At 41.0% G+C, this 13,673-nt stretch overlaps 1 long non-coding RNA gene across 1 annotated transcript in view; it reads left to right on the top strand.

The window, feature by feature from the left end:
- Positions 1–675, top strand: part of LOC118559486 — a 29,622-nt gene extending 28,947 nt beyond the window's left edge. The window contains exon 3 of the long non-coding RNA XR_004928892.1: positions 16–675. This is a non-coding gene — a long non-coding RNA (uncharacterized LOC118559486). The remainder of the gene's footprint in view (positions 1–15) is intronic.
- The last annotated feature ends 12,998 nt before the right edge of the window (positions 676–13,673 follow it).

Genomic DNA, 13,673 nt, shown 5'->3' with positions numbered 1-13,673 from the left:
TGCTATTGTTGACAGGCTGACCAACAGCTCACCAATCATCCCTCCTGATGGAGACCAGCACCATCTATCTCCACCTCTGAGAACCTGCTGATGTCTCCTGAGCCTCCACAATCATTACAGCATCTAAATGACTTTAACAAACTGAATTATGTCTTCTTGACAGAAACACAGCAGAAGAGAAAATCCACAACTTGCTGCCTGGATTTGTTCCCTCTGAGTTTCTAAAAGCAGTTTTTAGCTGTGATGCCGCTGAAATATTACAGATAGTAAATACTTCCCTCCAGTTAGTTTGTTTTCTAAAGGCTGAAAACTGCAGAGATCAAACCTCTGTTAGAGAAACCAACTCTAGATCCATGGATAATAAGTCCCTACAGGATCAGAACTAATCCACTGGTTCTGGAAAAGATCATTGAAAATGGTTGTGATGAACAAATGTATGACTTTCTGATGAAATGAATCTCTTCAGTGATTTCTAGTCAGGCTTCAGACCACAGCACAGAGACTGCACTGCTAAACGTTTACAATGATGCTCATCTTGACTGGAATGGCTCCAGAACTCCTCTGTTGGTTCTACTGGATCTCAGTTCTGCTGAACACAGTTCATCACAACATGTTGATGATCCAACTAGAACACTGGCTGGATTATCTGGTTCTGGGCTAAACTGGTTCACACCATATTTGTTTTTTTTTTTTTTTTTTTTTTTTTTTTTTTTTTTTTTTTTCACACCATATTTGGCAGACATGGATAACTTTGTGTCATTTGGTAAATAAATATAAATCTGGACCAACAAAAATTAAACGTGGGGTTCCTCAAGGATCCATTTTCAGCCACTATTATTTCTCCTCCATCTGATGCCAACAGGTCAGATTCTAGAGTTCTGCAGCATCTCCTAACATCCATGCTGACTACATGTGACTTGTAATCTCCATGTTGCTGCTGAGCCTGGCTCACTGCACTCACTGAGTCAGTGTGTCCATAATATCAATGAGTGCATCAGTCACAATATGCTACAGCTTCATGCAGACAGAAAACATCATTTTTAGTCCAGAACTGTGAGGATCTAGATCAGTGGTCAGCTAGACTCTATGAAACATGAAGCTTTGACCACATTTCTGTTATTTTAGTCTCTCTGCACTGGCTGCCTGAACATTTTAGCATTCATTTTAAAATGCTTTTATCTGCTTCTAAAGCTCTAAATGGCCTTGCCACACATTAGCTGTCTGAACTAGTACATCCTGCACATCCTCTGTTCCCTCAGGTCACTGATCAGCTGATCCTGAGTCAGCCAAAGATGAAGCTTAAGCTCAGGGTGACTGAGCTTTAGCTGCAGCAGATCTAGAATTATGAAACAACCTTCCCTTGGACATCAGACAGTTCTCCTCCCTGTGTTTCACACTCATTTATAAAACCATCTATTCTCATTGACCTCTGACACCATCAGAGACTTTAAATTGTTCTGATTATCATTAATAGCATTTTGATTCTCTTTCCTTTTAATTCATTTATTACAGATTTTATGATTGTTGTATTATTTTAGCGTAGGGCTGTGTATTTGTTTTAGGTCTTATTAATTTTAATTAGCTTACTTTATTAATAAAAACACTTTAAAACAATCACAGCTGCCAGTGTCAAAAGAAATAAATGTAAAACATTAGAATCAACATTGTTTTACCTGAAAAAACAATTAGTCTCATGTTGTGCTTTAGGCCAAAGAGTAAAAATGTGTTCAAGTTTTAAAGGTTAATATCTTGTCATGTTATCATATGGCTGCTGTTTATTCATACAGAGTAATTTGGTTCTGTGGTGCTGAAAGTGCTCTATAAATAAAGCTGGGATGGTACTGGGTCTAAAAACTGGAGAACAGAACATAAAGCTGGCTGTAGTTTTAGTCTTGGATCTAAATGTTCCACATTACTTCTGACATGATGGAGCGAGTCTGTTGAAGCTAGATGCCTTTCTCAGGGTAGGGCTGCATGTGAACGCTGCTACTTTCTGCTACATCACGTTGGCTCCATGCACGGCTCTGCTCAAAGCAGCAAAACAGCAACTATTTCTCTGCAAGTTCATGTTTCTAGTTCTGTTCAGTGTAGTTCTAGAGCTCAGAAACACTTTCTACCTTCACCTGCAGAGGAAACACAAATCATTCATCTGCACATCAGCTCTGATCCTCTGATGACGTCACAGCTCACCTGGTTTGTAGTTTTTCTTTCAGACTAAAACAGTCAGCAGAGCGTCTGCAGTGATATCAGAGGCAGGTTGATAAAGTCTTGATGAGAAAGGAGAGAAGTTGTGCTGAAAATGTTTCCTGATGGCGTCCTGAGGAGAAATGAGCCCAGAGAACAGAGCTGCTGGTTGCTTCCTGCTGCAGGAACTGCTCAGACTGGTCTGGCTGAGTGGGAGTCAGAGGAAAGTTCACCTGCTGACGTCTGAAGACATGAAGCCTTCTCATGACTCCCAGTGTGAACACAAACACTCTGCTGCTGTTTAAATGGCTTCATTGTTGTTCTGCTGATCCAGGTTCTGTTCAGCTCTGATGGAACCACAACCTGCTTTAACTGGGAACCAACTGGACTCTTCATTGCTGGAGATTTGTCTCCCTCTGCTGGTGAAAACATAAACTGCATGATGTCTGATTTTTAAACCCATTTGCTGCGTTTTTAAATGATCCAAACATGTCAGTGATGGTAAAAAGTGAGCAGAACCACAGTCAGTTCTAAGCTTTCATTTATCAGGACATGAATAAAAGATCATCTGTTCCTCAGCAGCTCTTAAAATGAGGGAAATACAACAGCAGCACAGATTCCATTGGGTCATTATTTAGTGAACAGAACCAGAAGCAGAACCCTGAAGCAGTGAGTGAAAAACTAAGTCCATCCTTTCTGCTTCCACAGCAGGTCAGAGGCTCAGTAGCTGCAAGGAGCTGCTAATCACATGACAATCTGCACTTTAACCATTTTTAGCCCTTTAACACTAAACAACAATTAGTTGATGCTTTGCTGGAATTATGGCATCAAAACAGAAACAGAAAAACAAGATAAAAACCAAGAATCCACTAAAAACACAAACTAACACCAAATAATGATAAAATCCATCAAAGTAACAAAGTAAACTGTAGTCCTTAATATCAGCACACTGCTGCTGCTAAAATGAGCCGTTGTTCTAATGCAGATTATTACTAGAGCTCCTAGAGAATTATTTCTCCTTATTTTAGTGCTGCTGAGCAGAGTGTCGACAGTCTCTGGTTAAAATCAGCATCAGCTGAGGATGTTCTGAAGATCCAGGTTGAAACCCTGATTTCATTTCAAACCATCAAAGTGAATTTAAAGTCAGAGTCAGAGAAAAGAGCAGAGAGGAGGCAGCTTGGTCCAAACTCCTTCTTTCCACCTGCAGCTGTTTTCCAGCTGTTCTCCACAGGTGGAGGCTGGATGTTTGGGAGGAGAGAAGCGGCACATTAAAGCTCCAGATGTTCACAGCTGGATTCTTCCCACAGCAGCTGGAACAATTGCACAGATGAAACGATTGAGTCCTGAAAAATGGGATGTTTGGATGTGATCAGGTCTGCAGATGCCACTGACTGGGATTTGTGAAGAAAATGTCTCTCAGAGCTGTGAAGAGCTGTGCTTCTTTAGAGGGAAAGCTCTGAAATCTTCACTCCTCCCATCCAGTGGTGTTCAGGTGGGCTCAATGGAGCGCACCCAGCAGGACTTGATCTGAATCAACTCCATTTGATTTCTAAGCACAAAGAAAAAGCCTCTAACAGTTCTGTGTGTATTGATGGAAAATGGCTTTTAGTAAAAAGCTCCAAGTGTGGATCAGATTTCTGAGCTTCAGCAGCAACCAGAACTGTTGCTTAAAGCTGAAGTTAGAAGTCAGAGAAAAGCTGCAAAAGAAAATCAAAGCAGCGACTCAGACGTTCTTTCCTTCCATGAAGCTCATTGATTGTTGGCAACACATCACACACAGCACAGTAGAAACATGAAGCTTCTGCTTTTAAAAGCAACTCATGGCTTTCATCTTTTCAGCTTTTAGTGCAACACAAACATCTGGACTAAAACTGATGTGAGAGCAGCTTCTGGTTCCTGAACAACGGCTCTGGAACGTTGATTTCTGCACTTTTCCAGCATCTGGAACATTCCAGCTCCACAGTTCACATGTTAGCTTGCTGTCAATGTTGCTAGTAAACCTTTAGGACGTGTTCAGTGGACAATTTGGATTCAGCTTGACAGGAGAACACCTCCAGATGTTACTCAACACATTTCATTAAGATATGATGTGGAATTTCACATTTAAAGCTCATCAACATGTGACTTTACAATTCTATTGATCAAAACTGCTGAGGTTCACATTGCCACACTATGTACATACTAATTACACAGAAAATAAAACAAGGTCCAGAAAAAAGCTGAACTAGAAACAGGTAAGTATAAAATGTTGAAATGATGAAGAACATTTCCATAGTTTGCTGCCACAGAACTTTGGTTCCAACAACACAATAGACGGTTCCAGCTGGATTCCCTCAGAGCTTTCAGGACATCTTCTTGTCAGCCTAGGCACGGCTCATGGAACCATCTGCCACACGTGTCCCTGGATCTGCACAACAACTTACACAATATACACATTAGGGGACAAGGAGGTGGCTTTTGCTGGCTTCATACTATCTTTTCATCGTCACATTTGGTTATTGAACAACTACAGAACGGGTCAAGCTATGTTCCAGAAAATGAGTTTTTATCAAATCAATAAATGATTAAAATCTGGGAGTCAGCCCCAGGAAAGATGGCCCCCACATCAGCTCAGCTACTGGGAAGCTTAATGAAATGAACTGAAAGAATTTCACATGTATTGTTTTCTAGATTTCTGTGGAGGTAAATGTTCTTCATCCAAACACTGACTTCTACAGCCAATCACTTTACTACCTTTGGAACACAGAGAAATGACTTTTAAAAGTCACAGCTGCTTCTTTGATGAAGTTATCTCAGTAATATGTTCATAGGAAACTCTCCTGAAGTAATCCCTGGGGATTTTCCCTCACCACATCATCATTATCATCATTATCTTTTTTACAGTGTATTCTAAATACTGATATATCTATAACAATGGCACATAAAACATGTGAACACAAATCGCTTAATTTCACATATTCCACTAAAACAGTACATCCAATTACATCCAATTAAAGGTAATATTATTATTTTTTCATGTTAAAACCCTTGATGATCTGCTTTCCCTCAATGACTGTTAGACCTGTATTTTTACTTTATGCTCTAAAACTAAGTCAGTTCACAGATTCACAACGTTTTGAATAAGCATTGTTACTGAGGTAGAGGTATACAAATGACTAAATAATTACAAATGCTAATGCGAGTGAGCAATCAGGCCTTCATCTGACTTAGTAGCTGACTAAGCTGGCATTTAGTTAGCTGCAGACAATCTGAAAGCCGTCTACTGTTTTCATGTTGCAGATCCTGCTGAGGATTAGCTGAATATAGCATGATCACACGTCCATTATGACACCATGAAATGCTCCACATGCTGAGGATTCAGTTACTAAACGGCAGAAAATCAGCAGCAAACAATACATTTACTCAGCCAGTTTGTAACTGGAGGCTCTGGCTGCTTTTACCATAGAACACAAGGAGCAGTTGTTCCATGAATCAAAGTCTACAATGGCAGAAAATAGGTAACATCACCTTTATGGTTCCATGTGTTCCATCCACTAAGATCAGCTCCATGTTCAGAGGTCACACTACCACATCTTCATAGAAAACAAGCTTCCATCCTTTTCTGTTGCTGCTATGTGTTAAACTACAGGATCATTGTTATCTGTCAACATCCAGATCATATTTATAATGAAGCAATGCAGTTTGCAGACAATCCCAATGAAGTGTGACAGAGTTTGTGAAAACCAAATGATCTGCTGAAGCTAGATGTGGCCAGCAAGGCAACAGGGATGCAGCTACGCTGTTTTTCTCTGCCCACATCATCCAACCTATTGCTGGGACATTTACAGTAAAGCTGAACACTTCAGGGCCAACCTAAAAACCTGCCTTTGTTACACATGCAGAGAATCTTTATTACTACATATAGACCAACATTTGAAGCTCTGCTCATTTTGAAGAAGATTCTTGACATTCTTTGGAAGAGTTAAATGTGACAGTGATGTGTGTTTGAAATGTGAAATAAATGCAGTTTATGTAAATAGTAAATGGTTTCATATTTATGAAGGTGTGCTGTGAATCCTTGAATAAATAGCTTTTTACCTCTTGGTGCACCTTTTAAATTCTTTTTTGTCTGGGCCATCTTTTCAACTACCTTAGTGATTTCAACCAGATGTTGACAGTGAACACCTCATGCGTATACGGAGCTCTAGAATGATTCCAGTTGCTTTATGTCGTTGCCGTTGCTCTCTCTAGCTGCCCTTTTGTCTTCTAATGCTCCAGTTTAGTTCAACTCTGGCTAGATTTCACCGTGTTAACTCCAAACTTGTTGCAGTCCGCCCTCATCATTCTTCCTTCAGCCAAGATGCGGCTGACACTCATGTTTGTGTGGAAGCAGAATAATAATCAAATAAGAAGAAGAAGCTGCTGCATATGTCTCTATGCTTGCATCCAAAGCCTTGAGTGAAGGCGTATCATGAAGGGGAGAAGTTGCCAGGTTCCATATTTCATAAACTGTTTCTGTTGGGACTCAACTGGATGGCGTAATGCCCAAAGCTTCTGACCACAGATGTGCTTAATGCCACAATTTCTGCCATGCAGTGAGAGGCGTTTTAGTACCAAATGTTTCCCTCCTACATGCACTCTGGACTGGAAACACTGAGAGCTACTTTTTAGGATCTGATTGAATGTGACTTTGTAAAGAGCCTTGAGATGACGTGTTGTGAACTGGCGCTATAGAAATAAAATCTAATTGAAGTGAAAACATTTTAGTGTGGTTATTGTGGAGCATTACCTGATCACTGCTTGTTCCACAGGCTAAAAAACATTCTTTGGGGATTTAACAGGACATGAAGTTTCTTTTTCTTTGTCTCTATGTAACTATAAATGTCATCAAATAGTCGGCTTTTATCACTTCCATGCATTTCATATTCCACATGACATAAATGTCTTAATGTGGGCGTGGCCAGCAGATTTTGTAGCATCTCCCTAAACAGAGCTTAGACACTGAAACAAGGTTTACCACTTTGCAATATATTCTAGTTGCATATTCTATATATTAGCTCTACATGGCAATATTTAGCCCTAAAATCCCTGCCTGGTCCTACCTGATGCCGTCAGTATTTGTTCACCCAGAGCAACTCTTTCCTTTTCCAGGTTCTTTTTGATGTAGAAAAGCTGATGGCTGGAATATTTGGAAAAGCTTTCCTCACTTCCCTTGTGATCTAAAAAAAGGCAGAATATTAATTTTGTATTCTTTGTAATATTCAATAGTTTGTTTCTGTTGTAGTTCCATATTTCTGCCAGCAGGGAGCGTATTCACAACTACAAGCTCTACGCGCTTCTTCTTTTGTCTTTTTTCTCTTTGCGCTGATGCCGTTACTGCAGTTTAGAGAGAGTTAGAACAGGAGGCGTCAATATAACTAGTTACTAAGTAAATACTGATTAAAACTGTGTTATATCTTGAGTTATTGATCCTAGGAGATTATCTGCACCTGCCAGGAGGGTTTTTGGTTGCGGGACATCACCGTGTTGTTGTGTTTTGTCGAGTGAAAACTGCGGTGAGTAATGATGATTAGCGCTTAGCATAGCATGCTAACTACTGCTGATTCTGGCTGATTGCTCACTGATTTCATGGAGAAAGTATCTTTGTTATATTGTTATGCTTGGAGACGATGTTTAAAACCAGCTGGAGACAGATGAAGGTATATGAGTGAATTGAGGATGTAAAAAATTGTGTTTTGTGTAAATGATCTGTGTTAATTGAGCTATTGCTGCATGTGATTTGTACTATTACTATATGCCAACTAATGCTATATAGTTAAGCGAGCTGGTTTTATGAGCTAAAACAAGCAACAGTGTGCTTTTGAGTTATTGAGAGACAGTAATTTAATGAATGATTAACAAACATGATTGAAATGTGATTTAAAATAATTCATTTGCCATTTTGTGTGTGTGGGCTTAAGACTTTTAAAATGTCAAATGCCATATACTTTTATGTTATGTTCTAAAACTATCAAGTGCTGAGAAAGTCATGTGCTGAAATATTTTGCATTTTATTTAAATATATATTTAAATAAAACTTAATAAAACTTTAATAAATATATAAATAACAATACACAAACACACTAAAACATTTATCAGGAGACCTTTTCTCTTCACAAAGCCTTGCTCTGTAACATAGAAGAGAAAGTTTAGTCATCTGAAAAACACTTTAATATATGAATAAACTCAAACCTTAAAATATTTTTTAATAGTAATGAGTAAATATGTGATAAATGCAATGAATGGTAAATAAAATAAAACATGTAGAGAATAATAAAAATTATTCTAACAAGAAAACAGGTGAGTTTGCACACACAGATGCCAAACTCCTGTAATTCTGTAGTTTTGTATTTCAGAATAAAAAGGAGCTGCTGTTAAATTAAGAATTAATTTTCAATTAAAATGTTCTTAAGAATTAAATAATTTCTTAAGAGAACAAACGGATCCGTCTGAGCGTCTCTGAGCTGTTGGGAGAAAGACGAGCAGCACCAGTTGCTTTTCCTTCCAGACGCCGACATGCAGCTGATAATTGTACCAATAACTGGACCACATTAGCTGCCTGTCAGTTATTTAGTGTTTTTTAATTAAACCTTTATTTATCCTGGGGAGAGACCTGCTGAGATGGAGACCTCTGAGGTTAAGCTGTCATGGCTGTCCAGGTGTCCACCAGGTGAACTGTACCTGTGGTTTCTGACAGGTGAGCCGTTGCTGGATCTCCTTCAGGCTCGTCTAAATGTTCAGGACGGCTCACAGGAAGCTGCTTTCTAGGCTTCTAGGCTCCAGTCTGTCACAGCTTTAGTTCCAGCGCTGTTAAGCCTTTGAAAAGCGTTTTTATCTGATAAAGCTTGATGTAACACAGCAAAGTGTCTTTATTTATTTATCCTTCAACGCTTCCTTTTTCTGATGGAGATTCTCTTCAATCAGGTTTTTCTTTATTCTCTTTGGCCTTTAGCAGCAAACCAGCCAATGGATTTAACACTCTTCATGTGTTTGGGGCAAAATGAGGTGCTAAAAGTAAACTTTCTGCACCAAATGTAATCCAAGGTCTACTTACTCTGTTCATGGAAATGAGTTCATCAAGGACGGCACATCAGACGAGGCAGACTCCACCCAGTGGGCCGTCAGGCTGAGCATCGTTTGGTTTAAATGTATCGATGTTAGAGAGCGACATCAACGGTCTACATAGCTAACACGCTAGCTGCTGTTAGCTCGACTCACACTGCGTCAGCGCTGCGCCCCTCCTTCCAGCCTCAGAGCCTGGAGGGCCGGTTCTGAACAGATCCCTGGTTCTGTTGGGATCTGGGTCCAGGAGACACTGGGATAGGATAGAAACGCATGTTTGCATTTCTATTTTAGGGAGATGCTAGCTGCAGCCATCCTCAGATGTCCAGCGTGTGTCTGCCAGAAAAGTGCAGAAACTCTGGCTTAGAGTGAAAACAGGTCAGCTTTTACTCCACTGCTACATTCCTGTGGCTTTAAGCTTTTAGGCCTTTACTCGACTTACTGCGCGGTTCTGTTGGGCTTTTCTGGTTCTAAAGCTCCAGCCTGTCGGTACTAGTCTCCACTTCAAGGTTCATCTTCTCTTTGCTGATGTCTGGAAAAGTAAAACGTAAACATGGTAAGGTTTCTGACGTAGATTTAGCATGTTGAGAAATCCTGACAAAACATATAAATATAAACTCTACATTCCTGAGAGTTTATTGTACTCAGAGTTTAGGGTTTACCTTCCTAGAAAATAAATCATTAGGAGCTCTGGTTGCTTTGCTGTTTCTGTTGTAGGACGTGACCTTTGACCTGTAGGAAATGTTTTAGAGTTCAGAACCTGGAACGGAGGTGACCTTTGACACCTGAAGCTCTGTATTCAGAGCTTAAAATCAGTTTAATTCTCAGGATGTAACCAAACATTTCAGGCAGCCTGGTCAGAAACTCTTCCCTGAATCCACCAAGGAACTGAACTGGTTCCTAAACCGACTCCAGTCCTCATTTAACTCTACATGTGAATAAATCTGGACCCAACACATGTCTGTTGGACTTTATAGTCTCAGTGGGTCCATCTTTAGGTCCTTCAGGTGAAATTATTTAATGTTTAACTCTTCATTTAACACTGAAGCTGGAGGAGGTTCGGTTCTGGTCCGTTTGAGGACGTTTCTGCTCATGTTCTCAGATCTGGTCTTTAGTTTCTGATTTTTACTGGAGTAGAAGAGAAATACTGGGATCCAAAGTTAACATTTAATGTGCAGAATATGACCAGATTAAAGCTGCTTTTAACCAAATTTTTGTTGTTTTTAAGTCTCACATCTTCAGGAGGAGTAAACGAGCAACAACACCTAAGGTACCGTTTGCTTTTCTCTAGTTAGAACCACGTTCCCATCCAGAACCCCTCAGAACCATTTCACCATCAGTCTCCATCATCATCTGCCATGTTTGGTGTTTCCATCTCCTGATCACCATCAGTCGTTAGTTTAACGCCTCCAGCAGCAGAGAAACCATCCGGTTCTGTCCATTAAGGCCCAGGCTGTTGAACCGACTGGGTTCAGCCGGTCTGCCGGTACCGGCGCCGGTCCAGGCTTCCTACGCCGTCCTGACAGGTTCTGACGTCTGGAGGAAAACTTTGATTTCTCTCCTAAATTGACTTTATAACTAAATGGATCATCACTATAAATGGATTTTTTGTGCAGAATCAACAACAAGTGGGACTCAATCATGAAGTGGAACGAAATTTATTGGATATTTCAAACTTTAACTAATAAAAAACTGAAAAATTGGGTGTGCAAAACTAATCAGCCCCCTTGAGTTAATACTTTGCAGCGCCGCCTTTTGCTGCGATTACAGCTGCAGGTCGCTTGGCGTATTTTTGCCCATTCCTCCTTGCAAAGCTGATAGAGCTCAGTGAGGTTAGATGAAGAGCATTTGTGAACAGTTTTCAGTTCTTTCCACAGATTCTTAAGTAATTTCCCTCTGGGATTATTAAAGTATGTCTGATTCTGGATTGGATTCAGGTCTGGACTTTGACTAGGCCATTCTAACACCTGGATATGTTTATTTGTGAACCATTCCACTGTAGATTTTGCTTTATTTTGGATCATTTTCTTGTTGGAAGACAAATCTCCGTCCCAGTCTCAGGTCTTCTTCAGACTCCAACAGGTTTTCTTCCAGAATTGTCCTGTTTTTGGCTCCATCCATCCTCCCATCAATTTTAAACATCCTCCATGTCCCTGCTGAAGAAGAGCAGGCCCAAACCATGATCCTGCCACCACCATGTTTGACAGTGGGGATGGTGCATTCAGGGTGATGAGCTGTGTTGCTTTTACACCAAGTTTAGCCACTGTACAAAAGACTAAAAGTTTAATCTCAGCAGCTTTACAAACATCGGGACTTCAGTGTTGTGCAATTACACACCGTTTTAAAGTTATTTAATAAATAACTCTGTTATTGTCTGGTGAATATTAGCTCTAGAGCTGATATCAGGACAATAGATGAAAAGGATGAATTCGAGCTCTGATGATCTTTTTACAGCAAACTCTGCACACATAGAATAAGGAGTGACAACTTCTCTTCAAGTTCATGAATTTATTAAAAGAGCTCACCTGCCCCTGTGAATCATGATGCCTTGCTCATGGTCCGTTTCTGTGTCAGCAGGAGGAAGTGGGGAGTGAGAACCGAAGGAACACCAGAACCAAGCTCACTCCAAAGAAAGCAGAGGTACCGGCCAGAACCAAACAGCTGAACTGTTCACCTGGAGACAAAGAGCTGATCTGTTGTACTTCTGTGGTCAGAGCTCTTCCTCAGGTTGTCGGTTTGACTCCCAGAGCAGCAGGAAGGACGGCACGCTGCAGAAGATCGGAGACTTCCTGCAGAGCTCCCCGACTCTGCTGGGCTCCAAAGGTCAGAAACGTGCGACAAGAACCCAGAACCAGGACCGGTGGGCTGAAGCTCACCAGAGTCAGAAACGGGTTTTACTTTATTACCAGAGGCTAATTTCATGCCGTCCAGATTAAGAAGTTAATTCTCTGTGTGGTTATGAGGCAGAACCAGCTTTCATCAGTGATTATTGCCTCTGGTTCTGTTTGCTTCACGCTGGGCGACCCGTGTTCCTGCAGCCAAGAAGATGATGAGCCTGGTCAGCGGCCGTCTGGACCCAGACTCAGCAGCCGCCTCTTCCTCCCTCAGCCTGAGGGCCAAGAGGGGCAGAAAGAAACTCTACAGACCTGAAATCTCTTGCCCCATGGACATGCCCCCCCACCCGGTAAGAGCCCTGAACCGACAACCTCAGCAAGCTGCAGGAGAACCAGCAGAACCCAGACCTCAGTCAACCAGGCCGGTTTTATTAGACCTGTTAGTTCATCATCAGTTCTTCTTTCCTCCTCTGGTGGATCTGCTGAGCGTCCAGACCTGTTCCCTGACTGACCATCAGCTAAATTAAATAACTAAAATTAATTCAATAAATGACGTTTGATCTGATGGCTGATAGCTGCTGCCTGTAGTAAAGTTCTTTATAGCCCCGACATGCAGGATTTAACCCACCCAGAACCAACTGGTCAGGGTCAACGTAACCTCTGAACACAGAAATGTGTTCTCTTTATATTAAAGTTAAATGAAACAGAATTATAATTGTTTTTAGTAATCAAATAAATGGATATGGAACAAGTTTAATGAGTGGCTGACCCCACGTCTGCTTTTCACAAGTCAAGGCAAATTTATGTGTATATCACATTTCAGTACAGAGACAATGCAAAGTTACATGATTTAAATACAGTGGGAAAAAAACAGAATAAAAGCAAGAAGGAATACAATGTAGAAACAAAATAAAAATATGGAAAAAGAAGCCTGTAAACCAGATGATTAAAGTTCTCACGTTCCTCCTCCACACTGTGGAGAACCATGAATTTAGACGTTTCTGTCAGAGATGGTAGAAAGCCTCGCCTTGCTTGACCTTCGCTGATCTAACCAGACATGGATGTACCGATGCATGTGGGTTCTAAGCAGGTACCGCTTACAGAGTTCTCCAAGGTGTGTTTTTCATGGTTAGAGCTGCTGACATGTGATGAAGGCTCAGATAAAGACCTCACCTTTGCACCTGGGTCCTTTACTCACATGTAATACAGTGAACCCTCGCTACATCACGGTTCACCTTTCACGGTCTCACTGCTGTGTTCTGCATTCTGATTGGCTAAACAGTCCTCCTCGCTTTCTTCTCTATTGGTGTGTCATACGTTGCAGTTTAATATTTACACATACGTAAAACCAGGCCAAATTTAAGTTTGCAAATCCTCTTGCAATGTCAAGTTTGCTAAAACCAAACCGGAGGCCTCGTTTAAACGAGATCCATCACCTTCACTCTGCCGTAGATCCACCACTCTGCCGTAGATCCACCAGTCTACCGTGGATCCACCAGTCTGCCGTAGATCCATCACTCTGCCGTAGATCCGTCATTCTGCCGTAGATCCACCACTCTGCCGTAGATCCACCAG

Source organism: Fundulus heteroclitus, unplaced genomic scaffold (assembly GCF_011125445.2).
Source record: "Fundulus heteroclitus isolate FHET01 unplaced genomic scaffold, MU-UCD_Fhet_4.1 scaffold_294, whole genome shotgun sequence".
NCBI lineage: Eukaryota > Metazoa > Chordata > Actinopteri > Cyprinodontiformes > Fundulidae > Fundulus > Fundulus heteroclitus.
The sequence above is the reverse complement of the archived record's forward strand: the minus strand, read 5'-3'. Positions and strand labels throughout refer to the sequence as shown.